Below are 15,346 nucleotides of genomic sequence, written 5' to 3' on the forward strand. Positions count from 1 at the left end.
CTTGTCTCTTCCTCCACTTTATGGGAACCAACTGCAGTCTTTCAATTTGCCTAGTACTGCCCAAAGGGTGGTCAGTGGCCTCTGGAGCCTTTGACGAGTTACTTGTGAACTCTCTTACTTAGTGTTAAGTAGAAGTGTTTAAGTTTTTGATTGATTAATTTAAAAGTTGCTGATTGATAGACAAAGAAAGTTTGATTGACTCTTCATACCTGGCTTTTCAAGCTTGGTAGAATTCAAGACAGCCATCTCTGCTGGCATTTATTTCAAGAATATAGGACCATTTCCCTGGATCATAATTAGGAGGAAGCCCTTTAGTGATCCCATTGCTCACTCAACACAAATTTTGTAAAATATAATCTATTTTTTTTCTTTTAAACTCTTACCCTCCATCTTAAAATCAGTAGCATGTATCGGTTCCAAGGCAGAAGAGCAGTAAAGGCTAGGCAATGGGGATTTAGTGAATTGTTTAGGGTCACCCAGCTGGGAAGTATCTCAGGTCATATTTGAACCCAAGACCACTTATCTCTAGGCCTGGCTCTCTATCCCCTGAGCCACCTACCTGCCCCCTTGTAAAATGAAATCTTAATAAAGTCTAAAGGTTTTCTAGAATGACTCTCTTCTATTGGACTCTTAACAGGTAGCTATTCTTCCCCTTTTTGGATTCTGCCAATGACAAGGAATTCAGTATCTCATACAACATGGTTTCTAGTCCTCTTATCAGCTTGACCATTTTCCTCTAGCTGTTCCCTAGTTTGTCAATGCTTTTTCTTAAAATGTGGTGATTAACATATCCAAGATATTTGTATGAGCTTTCATGACCCTTAACTCCAATTGCCTAGCCCTTTCCATTTTTCTGCCTTAAAACCAATTTTTAGACAGAAGGTAAGGATTTTTTTAATGTAGTGATCAGAACTGAACACCCAGATGTGGGATAACTAGGGTACAGAAGTATATTAGAATGAGCAGCACATCTGTTGTCAGAAGGACCCAGGTTCAAGTCCCTCTTCTGCCACTTACTACCTGTGTGGTCTTGAGTAGGTAACTTAGATGAGTCTCTGGGCCCATTTCCCCATATGTAAAAATAAGGAAAGTTGTACTTGTCCTCTGAGATGTAAGAGTTAAAATAGTTGAGGTTGTAAACTGTAGTGAGTAAAGTAGTGGAAGATATAAATTATAGTAGATATAAGAGTGGGTGAGTAAATTTGATCGCAGAAAATATGTTTTCACTACAGTGTTTGTTTTAAATCAAAATATAAGGTGGTCGCCAGGGAAATATTCCCAATTATGAATCTACCCAAGTCAACTGAGTTTTATAGAGAATTTAATTTATAATACAATGAGGAATTAAAGAAAGAGAGAAAGAGTAAGAAAGGAATAAGTATGAAGGGCCTTAAGCCAACATAGCCTAGACCTGAGTCTTAAGAGAGAGAGATCAGTCAGTCAAGTATGAAATTTCCCAATGGGGAAATTTCCAACATTCATAAGTCTAAGAAATTTTAAGGTTTACATTAATCACTCACCAAAAGATCTGTCCAAGCAAGGATTCTAGTGACACCAGGTCAGCATCATCTCAGCTGACTTCCACCAGCTCAATGCCTCCATCTGAAATGTCCCTGAGAGAGTTTCAAGAGAGACTCTTCAAGGCAGCCTTTCCCAGCTGACTCTCCTTAGAGGGAGTTCCAGCCAGAGTCCTCCTCAAATGGGAGTTACAGCCAGAGACTGTCTCCCTTGAGAGACCTCCTTAGAGATTGTCTCTCAAGAGCTCTTCAAGAGACCCTCCTTAGAGCCTGTCTCTCAAGACTTTGTATATCTCCAGACTTCGTATATCTCAAGAGCCTTTCCAACAGTCTGTTCTTTTTCTTATATAGTGGGTTTTCTCCTATGTTACTTCCCCTAAGTTCTTCCATCTACCAATCACAGTAGACGTTTTCCAAAGGACAGCCCATTCTGAATTCACATTTTGTTATCACCTTATTAATTCACATCTTGCTCTCACCTTTTCTGGGTAGACTAAAACTTCTGAGTAATTCACATCAGGAAAGCTCTGAGTAAGTTTTCACCTCTTTGCTCCTTGTAAGTTCACAAGTTGCTTGACCTTTATAGGTACTTACCTTAAGAACTTTTCCCCTTATTATAAGTATAGGTTTAAGTACTTTTCATTGTTCTGCAAGGAATTTTCTTCCCTAAAGCAGTCTTAAGTAGGGGTGGAGTAGAGTTCTTCCATTTCTGATCTAGCAAGGAGTTCACAACTTTATCTTCCCCTAGGGCAGACCCAAGTAGGTGAAGTAGAGTTCTCACTGTCCAAATGGGGAATGTTCCCAGTAGGGAATTGTTCCAATGGAGAATTCCCCAATGGGGAATTTTTTAACATTCACAAGTCTGAGAAATTTCAAGATTCACAGAGGTCTTATTCAATTCTACATCTATGATCGTAAGAGAAATATGACTAACATGACTTCCTCTACCCCAGAACTGAATCTTTATCCTGGTCCTGAGAAATGAAGCAGTACGGGTGAGAGAATCAGACTAATTCTGAGGATTCCAAGGCATTCTCATATCAAAAGTAATCAAAAGATCAAAGAGAACTAGGACCCTTTACCAATCAATCAATCAATCAATCAATTAATCAATAATCATGTGCAAAGCTGAATGATGAGGATGCAAAGACAAAAATGAAACAGACCCTATAATTATATTCTAATGGTGAGAAAATATATGCAAGCATATGGAATGATGTATTTAACATACTGCTCTTTCACATGGAGCAGTTTGGCACTTTTAAAAAAAGACAAAAAAGTTAATTTTATATAAAGAAGATAAAATTAAATCAACTACAAAGACAATAATGTATTGTCTCTTCCAAAGATGAACTATTTGGTGCCTAAAAGAAACAAGAAAATAGCTTTAGTTTAATAAGAGCAGCTAAAATTCATGTAGGAAGAAATACAGTTTTCATATGACTTGTGAACAATATGGAACAGAAAATGAACTATGTCATAAATATAAAGGATTAAATCACTGTAAAGGGTACAAGGTAATGCTTCTTCTATATGTAGGCAGTTTGATGGTTTGAAGGGCAGAGAAATAACTTTTATTTATTAGAAACTGATTAAATGTAAGAAAAAATTGTTTATAAGGACACAAAGGACCATTTTAAGAACCGATAACTGGAATCACAGAATGTTATGTTCCCTTAGATCCGTCAGATATAATTGCTTCAAAACTGAAGACAGCAAAGGATAGAAAATGAAAAATCATATTATGGTTTAGATATAAATGGGGTTATTAAATAAGGACTTTATTTCATAGTGGGATTTTGTAGGTTTCTTTACTTTCTAAGTGAAAGATGAGTACCAGGAGACTCTAATTAAGCCATTGAATTAGTTGGTAGGAGTTGTGGTGAAGAGAATGAAGAATTTGTTGAGAAAGATAAGACTCAGCAGGGAATAGTTGCAGAAACCAGCAGCAGGGTCACCTGTTTTTCAAAGCCATTTAGAGTTCAAAACAGGTGACACCTCTCAGAAGCACTTGCTGCTCTCTGCTTCCCTCTCTGGTTTGAGAAAATCAGAAAGAAGAAAGTGTACAGTTACCTCTACAGTAATAGAAAAATATTGAAGCCACAGGAGAGAGCTAGGTGAAAGGTGGACACTGTAATTACAACACCAAAGGTGGATGATCGACACTGAAAAGGACTCAGCAAGCCTTCACACCAGAGGTGCAAGTCTTCCCTGAACACCCCAATTCACACAACTCACCCATGGCTCCAAGAAGCTGTATCATGTCCATACCCCAGTAAATTTGTCTCAGCAGACAGCTAAACATGGTTGAGGGAAACCAAAAGGTTTCAAACCTATTAATGAGTTAAAGGGATATCTGCCCCAAGCATGTAAAGACTTCCCACAGCAAAATGGGTGAATGAGAACAATTTGTTCTAATTGCCATGAAGATGGCCAAAGCAGGTGCTGTTGCATGCTTAGAGCTTGGTCAGACATCAGATATGCCAAGGTCACCCACTGCATCCTTAGCCATCACCAGTCATCCTGACTTTTATCTTGCCTTGGAATTCAATGATTCTAGAAAAGAAAGTGAGGCTGATAACCTTGTACAACCCCCTCACTTAAATCCAATTAAATCCTCACTCTGATGATGTTACTGATCCTCTTAAATAATGAAAGACAAACAATAGCAATAACAATGGGAAGATATATGGAGGTCTATTTGAATGACAGAATCTTGGTGAGTAAAAAGATGGCTGGATTGGTTTGCCTAAAAGGTTAATACCTTTCCAGCCCCCTTTTAATGGTGATTGTTGTAATCCAAAGAGTTTTTAAATGTTTTATGGGTTTAAGAATAGAAGAGGAGTTGTTTAGCAGTGAGGACTAACAGAAAAGCAGTTAGGATAGAAATCATTTTGTATGGTGCAAATGTTCCTAAATGGACCAATGATATCAAAGATTGCAGTCCAGAGTTTCAAATTACCCAAATGAGTATGTGTTTATCTGGTAGGTTTCTATAAGTATGTGTCTAAACTGTCCAAGTGCATTAGTGAGAGAATATGAACCTGGTTTATGTGTAGGTTATGAAGTGTTTATTTTTCCTTAATTTCCTTTAATATACCTGTGGTATTACTTCTTTTGCTCTATTGCTAAATAAATGGCATGTTTGAGATCTAAATATGTCATTATTGGAAGTGACTGATCTCAAAGTCTTTATCTTCGAGCTGACCAGCAGGGCTTGGGCTTGGGCACATCATCCTGATGATGGTCATTTTCTCCTATATAGCAACCTAGGATCTCCAACCTCTTGAACTAGGAAGATTCCTCTCAAGACTGGTACATTCAAGAAAGGAAAGAAACAACAGAAATGACAACCAACTGTTCTGAGATCCTGGCTCAGTTCACCTTGCTGGGAGCCTGCAATGATTACCAATTAGAAGAAGTCAGATGGGGAGAAGGATAGACTCTCCCTCTCCCCCTAAACTCCTCACATAGAGGCTCAAATAATCCTGACACAATCTGAAGCTGAGAGGAAAGGAATCAACCAAACACTGGGTCACTCCTTTTTTTTAATTTTAAAAATCTTTGTTTTTTATTATAAATTTTGTAACCATCAGAATTAATAAAAAATTAAACAAGTGCATCAAAAAATGATGAGCAAAACCACAAACTCCACATTGTTTTTATTTTAAAAATATGTAAATTATATATATGCTAATATAAACATCCTCTCCTTTTCCTCTTGATTTTGTGGCTTTTTTTCTTAATGTAATCATAGTTTGTATTATTCTTATTCTCTTTTCATCTCTTCATATGTTTCCCTTATTTTCTTCACATTTCCAATATTTGTCATTTCTAGTAAAATAATACAATTCATTACATTCAAATATCACAATCTATTCAGCCATTTCTCCCAATCATTGCATTTCTGTTATTTCCAGTTATTTTATTATTATAAATAATGTTTACATGAATATTTTCATACATATACAGCTTTTAACCTTAACCTTCTTAATAATGCCCATTAGAGCCTAATTCTGGTAATGGGATCTCTAGGTCAATGAGCATCTATATGTCCATTTTGTTTTCTAAAAATCAATTCACAACTGTTCTAGCAATTTAATATTAGGCCTGTTTCCCCATGTTCTTCTCAGCATTTAATTTGATCAACTTAACCCATCTGGTTCCCAGTTAACATATGTTACCAAGGTCATATTTAACTAGATTGGTTCTTGGGCAGCAGATGCAATCTGGGGCCAGGATAGTGCTTTTTCCAAAACCAAGTCTTTCCAACTTGGTCATGCCCAGTTAAACTCTTGATCCAATGCCACAACCCCTTAGAAATGCAAGATTTACCTCCATAGTATGATGAGTGTTAAAGTAAGATTTTGCAGAATATTTGCTCTCCAAACCATTATTGTACCACCAGAAACTATATTTGGATTATGTTTGGCTCTCAACTCAGGCTTGGATCTACTACTAGCATTATCTAGGTATGTGGGAGCTTTTAGCTATCATATTTAACTTATCTAAGGTTCTATTAATCTCTTTAACTTCTTTCTTATTTATTTTTTGGCTAGATTTTTCTAGTTATGATAGGGAAAAATTAAAATGTCCCATGATTATTATTCTGGTATCATTTTCCATCTGCATCTCATTGTAAAGATAGAATTAACTCTCCCTTTTGTGGAAGAGAGAAATGCTGAAGTAAATGCAAGGACTGGATTTGCAAGGTTATTTCTTGAAAAAATAAAGGAAATAGAACTCTGGCTATCAATGGAAGATGGGAATGGAAATTCCATCTAAGAAAAGAAGTGGAGTAGTTAGATATTTCTGGATTTTCCCCTTTTTGAATTGAAGAGATAAGGAGCAAAATTCTCACTGAGCCTACTTAGATTCAAATCCCTTGTTGAGCAGAAAAAGATCCAGACTAATCATCTGTCTTACAGCAGTTGGTTAGAGACTTTTTTCCCTTTGGGGAAGGCAATAGCCTATCCTTCAGAAGACTCCTTCAAAGTTATATCTCTGTGCCAAGAAATACCATCATCTTGAACCTACAAAGATAATAAGATCGTCTGGGACTTAGTCCCTAGACTTGAGTCTCAAACCCTTGAAGAAAACTATAGGAGGAAGATAGGTCAGGGACTTCCTGTTTCCTCTTTCCTAATTTATTATACCCAACCCCTTATCCAATAAATAGATATTTTAAACTTAACGAGAACTCAGACATCTTCAATATACTAAAAGGGGATCATAGATACAATCAATTAAAAACAAAGGAGATTGATGGAGATTTCCTCTTACCCTTCAGTTCTTGTTAGATCTAACTCCATTTTTCAGACAGCCCTGTCTGGGGGGGTTGGGGGGCTAATTGGTGTTCCTCTTTATCTGTTCCCTCTCTCTCTAAGTTACCTGTCAAAACTTTGGTTCCTGATTCCCCTCTAGTACACTTTGTCTAGTTTAAGTTAATCAATCAAGAACTTAAAGTACCTCTACTTAACACTTAGCTAGCCATTAAGTAAGAGAGTTCACAAGTCACTTACTAGAGAAAACTCACACCTCCAAAGGCCACTGCCTGCCCTGAGCAGTACTAGGGAAATGGAAAGGCTGTAATTGGTTTCTGTAAAGAGGGAGAGAGACAGGAAATGATATGGAAAAGGGGGTATAAAAGGCCAAGCCCAAGGACTGATTCATTCATTCTGTATTGTTGAGGCAATCTGAAGGGAGACTCTTGGAAGCAGTAATTTTTTTCCAGCAATTGTCCTTTATTGGAGCTTTCTGCACTGGAGAGGCTTGCTGGGTGAGTAACTGAAGATGAAGGAAGAAGCTTGTGTTGGTAGGCTTCAGGCTGAAGACTACTGCAACTTCCATGGGGAGATTGGGACTTGAGGGAGCCCTTGCCAGGTGCTGAGCTGAACTTCACTGGAGCAGCACTTAGGGTGGTAGGTTAGATAATTCTCTATCTTTGTCCTACATTTCCCACTTTAATATCTTTACCTTGTTGTAAATAAAAACTGCTAAGTAATTTGGACTTAAGGGCTAAAATTTTATAATTGGCAACCACCATCCTTTTTATAACTCATAAATATTTTTGTAAAACCAACTTTTTACCTTTCCATCATTTGATTTTTCTTTTAGAAATCTGGGTGCTATGATTCTTGGTGCATACAGGTTCAATATCAATAATGCTTCATTATCCATAGTACCCTCCCCCCAACAATGTAGTTATCCTATTCATCCCTTCTAATTATATCCATTTTAGTCCCAGTTCTATCATAGATCATTACTATGGGTCACTCCTTTTGAAAGATCCACTTTAGTCAATGGCTATTTCCATTCACTGGCCAATAAGTGAATTACTTTGTCATTTCCAAAGTGACTAAATGCATAGAATATCTATTCACACCACCAAACCAAATATCTGGACAAAAAAGAAATCTTTCTTTACCTAAGTTAAAAATTAGTCTAGAGGTAATATAAAACGTGGGTCTAAATTACTGGATAATTATAGGAAAAATACTTTTCTGCCCTTACTATATAGCTAGGAAATTTTCCAGCTGAGTCTAACCTTCCATACTTGTAAGACACAGGTAACTGACTTTTCTGTGACTGTCTGATTTGTTGAACATAGGAAAATAAGAATGAAAAGAAGGTGTCAATATCACTTTTATGGCGTATTTTATCCAAATCTCCTCACTTAGCCTTCTACTTCTTCGGGGGTCCCAGGGGATGAATCTGAACAATCAACTCCTTATGTATTGCTTCATGAAAACACCTTGAGAATGGAGACTATTTTTTTTTTAATTTTGACTTTGGATCCACATTACCTAGAACAGGGTCTTGTGGTACAAAGGCATAGAATCATCATTTTAGAATTGGAAGGGATCTCAGGTGTTATTTATTCTAATCCTTTCATTTTATAAGTGAAGAAACTGATTCCTAAAGAGGTTAAGTGATTGTGCCAAGGTAAATGCTTTATTGTTGGATGGCAATACTGGATAGTTGGTTACCCATCATTGTAGATCTAAGATGCTGTGATTCTAAGAGAGGCCACCAAGAGTGACAACATAGGGAGAGAAAAAGAAGCACAAGAGACTCCTGAAGGCAAGGGTAGAATATAGAACATGATCTAGCAAGGTACTCCAAGAAGAAATAGAACAAAAAAATCGTGTCATATAAACACATCCAGGAGAGGGTAGATAAGAATAGGAGGTGCTCAATGATGACAAATGGTACAAAGAAGTCAAAACAAATGGAGGCTGAACCTCCCTTCCCGTCACTGTGCTCTATTCACCCAGCAGAGCAAATCAATTCCCTCTTTCCATTGTCAGGTCTTCAAATATTTGGAAATTGGTAAAAGACTCCACCAAAAGTCTACTCTTCTTTAGGCTAACTGGCCCCTGTTTCTTAAACTAATCTTTTTAGATTCTCATTACATTCATTTAGATGCTCTCCTAAGAGATCTGAACACAACATCCCAGATGTGTTATCATTGAGGTAGAGAACAGAGAGGAAATAAGCATTTATTAAGTACTTAGTGTTTATGGGGCCCTATGCCAAGCACTTTTTACAAATACTATTTCATTGAATCCTCACAATAACCCTGTGAAGTATATGCTGTTATATCTCCATCATTCAGTTGAAGAAACTGAGGTAGGCTTTCCAGGATCATATAGCTGATACAGGTCTGAGGTTGGATTTGAATTCATGTCTTCATAACTCTGAGGCAATTAGGTGGCACAGTGGATAGAGTGCTGAGCCTAAAAGACTCATCTTCTCAAGTTCAAATATGGCTTCAGATACTTAGTAGCTGTGTGACCCTGGGCAAATAATTTCATATTGTTTGCCTCAGTTTCCTCATCTATAAAATGGGCTAGAAAAGGAAATGGCAGTATCTTTACCAAGAAAACCTCAAATGGTGTCACAAAGATTTGGACACAACTGAAAAACTACTAAATAACAATAACTTCATGATTCCAGGTCCTGAGCTGCCCCTACAGATGACTTTTTAAAAATTATATTTCATTTTTTTCAATGAACAAAAGTCTACTTCCTTTATATTCTACCTCTCCACACTCTATTATTTGGGGGAGAGGGAAAAACTCTTTAAGAAATATGCAAAACACATCCCCAAATTTGACCAAAAAAAAAAAAGTCTCATTCTATACCCTAAGTCCATTTGTCTTTATAGATGACTTTTCAAGGATGTAACCAGTCGGCAGAGAGAAAAGCACCTAGGCAGTAATAATCAAGTTTTCTATTCCTCATCCATCACATTTGAGTCATTTTCCAAGTTCTAAGCAATATACTATATTCTGTGAGTGTCATCGGATATCTGTCACTCATCTTTTACAGCCAGATAACATTAGGATATGACTCTAGTGTTGACCACAAGTCCTCCAAAGAAAGCAGAGCAACGGAAATGCCCTGGGCCCTCTTGAACGGATGCTTCTGTTCCACCTGCCGTCCATTTGTCTGATGCAGAAGGATCCTATTGCCACACCTGTCAGAAAGCAGTTCTGGGAGTCCCTGACTGTCTGGGAGCTCTGAGAGAACATTGCTAACAGACAACAGAGGCAACAAATTTAACGTGATCAAACTCTGTCCTCTAATGTGACTAAGGACAGGGAGAGCCAGCACTGTAATAACATGCAAGAGAAACCGAGAGCCCAAATTAGATCCAGGAGGAAGGGTATTCTGCAAGTGCAACTGAGTTTTTATCTCCTCTTGTCTTCATTCTGACACTACATTAAGGAAGCTGACATCCAGTGTCCCTGGCGGGCCAAATCCAATTTTGAACCAAATGGAAAAGATCAGCTTCTGAAGACGGGGAATGAATTGGTTCTGCCAGAAGAAAAATTAACCCTGAAACAAGTTTATCTGTAGCCAGTCTCTTAGGATAACTGCCTGGTGGCTGTTTAAAGGGTCTATCGGTCTGATTTTGTTTATTTCTCTTCTAAGTTGAGAGAATTCAGAGAATGAAATGGCCAAGTTGTAGAAGACATATATTCTTCTCTGTATATGCCCTACTTTTACCCTGTGTGGCTCCTAGTCAAGATGAGTTAGTTAGAATTGAGATGGAATGTTCCCAAGTAGCTCCTTTCTACAATCCTTAATGCTCAAGCCACAATCCATAAAAGGTCAAGCCAAGATGTGAGCCCATTTGCCATTTCAATTTCCCTTGTCTTATAGTGGAGGGTTGGAAGTGGGGGGTTAGTGCTAGGGGACTTCTTAAAGTTCCCATTGCATTCCTCTTCATTCAAATTCTACTCTGATGCTTCATCATGGAGCAGACCCTGGCTTCTTTTTTTTTTTTTAACCCTTATCTTCCAACTTAGAATCAATACTATATATTGGCTATAAGGCAGAAGAGCAAGAAGGGCTAGGCAAAGGGTCTTAATTGACTTATTTAGGGTCACACAGCTAGGAAGTGTCTAAGGCCAGATTTGAACCCCAGACTTCCCATCTGTAGGCATGGCTTTCAATCCATTGGGCCACCTCACTGTCCCCCAGACCCTTGCTTCTAAAAGGCTAAACTACCATGGACTACAAATTGTGACTGATTATTGCCAACTAAGGAGGCTTCAGGTCTAGGTTGGTCTGTTTTCTTAGGACCAATTTTTCTATGATCAGAAGGGCTCCATCTCCAGGGTTTGTTATGGAGTGATGAATCTACCAGACATAGACATTCTTAAAGAATGTCTACTAAGTAGAAAAGAGGTCACAATCTACATTGGCAGGAAGAGAACCCACATCAGTGGAATCATAACTTCTTGAAAGGTTGAGAGGGCATCTAGGTGGCTCAGTGGATGGAGAGCCAGGCCCAGAGATGGGAGGTCATGGGTTCAAATCTGGCCTCAGACACTTCCTAGCTGAGTGACCCTAGGCAAGTCACATAACCCCCATTGCCTAGCCCTTAGAGTAGTTCTGCCTTGGAACCAATACACAGTACTGATTCTATGACAGAAGGTAAGATTAAAAAATATATATTGAAGAAGAGGATTTATTTTGCTTTCTGCTTCCTAAAGGCTCCATGAAATCATGCACTGGCTCAAGAAAATTGATATATTTTTGTCTGAGGATCAGCCTAGCCAGGTTCAAAAAGGCTCATATGGCTCCAGGCTGGCTGCAGAAGGGAGAATTTATGAGCCATAGCAACTCTCTAAGGATGTCTAAGTCAGTTGGTCAGTCAGCTCCATTTATTAAGCCCTTCTATGTGCCGGGCACTGTACTAAATACTGGGAATACAAAGAAGGCAAAGAAACCAAAAAACTGCCCCTGATCTCAAGGAGCTTGCAGCATAATAGGGAGAGAATAAGCCAACAATAATGTTAAAATAAAAAGCATACAGGATGACTTGGAAATGATCAATAGAGGATGAGGAGGGATGGCAAAGGCTTCTTGTAGAAGGTGGAACTTTAGCTGAGACTTGAGAGTCAGGGATGAGGATGGAATGAGGAGGGAGTGTTCCAGGTGGCATGAAACATTGTACCCCCAAATTATAGAAGTATCTTAGGCCAAACTGTAAATAGGAAATTCCTTTGCTTCCTTATATTCTTGTGACTCCTAAGAAGAGACCCTGAGATGAATATTCTCCTTGGGGTGTCCTTTAGATTGGAGGTGGACATAGAGTTACACCTCCAGGCTATGCCTTGATATCATCGGGTTTTATCTAGGACATCTATCTGTCCCCTAATCTATGATGGTCACCCCCTTCAGGCAGACCTTCCCCCCCCCCTTGCCTCAGTGCATACCACTCTAAGAGTCACATCTTCACATCTTCACTGTTGTAAAGGGTATAAAGACCCCAGACTGGATGTCCACTGGAGGAGGGGGCAGCCTTCCACCTATGCTGTCCTCCTGGACAGATTCAACATTATCTTCTAAATTAATAAATCTTGGAGAGCTGTGTCAGTGGTCTCTCAGAGGGTGAAAGTCCTCTAAGTCTGATGGTCCATTTGAATAATGGACAGAGAGACACTATGTGCTCAGGCCCACATGCATAGGCATCACACAGCATTCTGCCATGGCATGGAGGTTCATTTATTATATAGACTAGTGAGTACATACTTCTTTGGCACACAATCAATTTCTACATACCTGTTTCCATGGAACTTAACAACAGGCGAGAAATCTAAGGAGATCGTCAATGAAACATTGTTGCTACAATAGAAATAGAGATAAATGACATAAATAGGGTGATTTGGAGGTTAGTCCTATTTGACCCAGAGAGAATCATTGTTACTTTTGGTCAACTTTCACAATCAATCACAATTACTTAGGAGATGGATAATAAAACATTTCGTAGCTAGATACAAGGTTAGAAGGTAATTTGAGACAGACCAGATTTGGGGTTTTCCTCAATTTACAAGTTCTCTTTTCTTGTGTTACTTTAAAGCATCTGGCAATGTTGCCTGGGTTCTGTCTGCAGTGGAGTGTGTCTTGAAGGTGATTGATGTTCTTGGCTTGTCTGGCTTGTAATGGGAGTGAATGTAACTCTGTGGAGAGGGAACAGAGGGGGGTAATGAGTAGTGATCTTTAGGTTTTAATTCTGTGAATGTGATTTTTTAGGGTAATAATCTGGGGGGGTTAAGGTGGGATATATGTTTATTCTATAAGTCTTTGCTCTTATATCATTTCTTTTATATTGGAGAGAGAACAATAATCATCCATTATTAAAGGAAATTAAAGAGAGAAAAGTCATGGAAGGGGATCAGTCAGCCAGTGGGAGTATGATGACCTCCAGCAATCAATTTCTCTTTTTATTTCTAAGCTAAGTCATGGAGTCTTGCATTCTTGCAAAGGGTACCCTTACTGATCCCAGGGGGGTTGCCTCAAGCCCCCTACAACATTTGGCACCCAACATGTTTGGCTCTCCTGAAGAAAACTGATTCTGCATCCCAGATTCAGGTAGGAAGGGGGCTTTCTTGGACTCCTGAAACCCCCCAATTTTGGGGGTGACATCTTTGTGGGACCTCTTTTGCTCTCTCTCCCATCAGCCCCAGAGGTCAGTCTTTTGGGGTCCACTGTCTCCTGTGTTGAAACAAGAAGACATTCTAATTAAGAGGAGACTCACCTCAGTGCTGAGCTGAGTGTTAAAAGTCAAGGTGACCTCTGTGGATGCAGTTGTTGGCCTCTTGATGAGGAATTGGCCATTCCCCATCTAAATGGAACAGAGACAGAGTGTACCCTGAGATTCCCCTTTGGGGTGCATACTTACAAATTGGAGGAAAAAATTTCAAGTAAGGCCTAGACAGCTTGTATCTTCCCTTGGGGTTAGGGTAGTGGGGAGTGGCTATGTTGGACTTTCTCCCTTCAGTATGTGAAGCCCTGAGGCTTTACCCCTGAGGGTAAAGTGGCTAACAAGCCTGAGGTCTGAGCCAGATAGTGTATTAGGGAGGGGGACTTTAAAGAAGAGGAACCAATGTTCAGCTATTTGGGGATTGAATACAACATGCCACTTCCTTCTTCCTTACTCCCGTTTCCCCAAGTTGAGCTGTTTACTAATGGAGTCAGTCTGACTAGACTAAATGATAAGTCAGATTTTCCCCTCAGCCTCCTTCTTGAAATGATGGGTTTTGAAGTTCCCCTCCTAACACATGGATTCTGATTCAAGTTCTATTATGAATCAAGATGTCTAGGTTATTTGGATATAAAGTTGTTGAAAGGGTAATGAAAGGACAGGGGAAAGAGGAAATCCCTAGGGTATCTTCCTTATATAGCCTTTGAGGGTTTGATCTAGGGAATCTCCTTCAGAAATAAGCTCTAAGTTCCCCTAAGGGAAAAAGAGAGTCTTTATCCCAAAAATTGCCACCAGTTGAGAAATGAGATCTTCTGTTCCGGTAAAGAGGATTGAGAGATGTGGGTACCTTAACAGCCAAGTAATTCTCTGTCCCAGCTTCGAAAGAACCCAAGACAAGAAGAAGAACCTTGGTTTTTCTTCCAACTGCTTTTAAGCCTGGCTGGAATTCCATCCCATCTCTCCAGGCCCTTGGGGTTCCATCTGCTCATCTTCTGGGCATTTCTTCAAAATTCAAGTTTTTCTTTGCTTCTGGTCATTCCCTTGTATACAATAGGGACAAACCAACCTAATTAAAACAAAGGGAAAAGCATCCTTGGAGGCCCCTCCCCTTGGGACCAGATCAAGCCTTTGCAGCCTGAGTGAAATTTCAATTGGTTTCAATTGGGTTTTGTTTTTTTTTTCTCTTATGTTGAATGGCTGAGCAACGTCATGGAAAAAAAATGAGGAAATTGGCTTTTTGATGCTCTAAATTCTAATGCCAGGTGGCAACTGGATTTATTTTGCAGGAAAGAGGGCATATGGACAGAAGCCCCTTACCTTTTATTTTTGTTCCCTCTCTAGGCTCCCAGTTCTCCAAACTCTACCTTTTACTTGGATTTTTAAGGCAAGGACCCACCCAGAAATCCAGGCTGAGATAGTGAAAAAGGAAACTGGGCAGCTATCAGTCATTGATTTTGACCAGAAAGAAATTATTCAAGACAAGAGGAGCATCCAGGCCTCTTCATGAACTATCTGGTGGAGACTCTGAGAAAAATCTGTGAATTTAGACCCAGGATGTAGACAAGAAATCCTTGCCCTACGTTTCCATTTTTATTAGTCAGTCAACTCCAGACATAAGACACAAACTGCTGAAGCTAGATTCAAACCCTTAGCTTCTGTCTTAAAATCAGCACTAAGTATTGGTTCCAAGGCAGAAAAGCACTAAGGGATAGGCAAAGGGGGTTAAGTGACTTGTCTAGAGTAACACAATTAGAAAGTAAACTCAGGACTCCCATCTCTAGGCCTGGTTCTCAGTCCACTAAACCACTTAGGTGCCCTCTTTAAATTA

This window comes from Monodelphis domestica, chromosome 3 (genome assembly GCF_027887165.1).
Source record: "Monodelphis domestica isolate mMonDom1 chromosome 3, mMonDom1.pri, whole genome shotgun sequence".
Lineage (NCBI taxonomy): Eukaryota > Metazoa > Chordata > Mammalia > Didelphimorphia > Didelphidae > Monodelphis > Monodelphis domestica.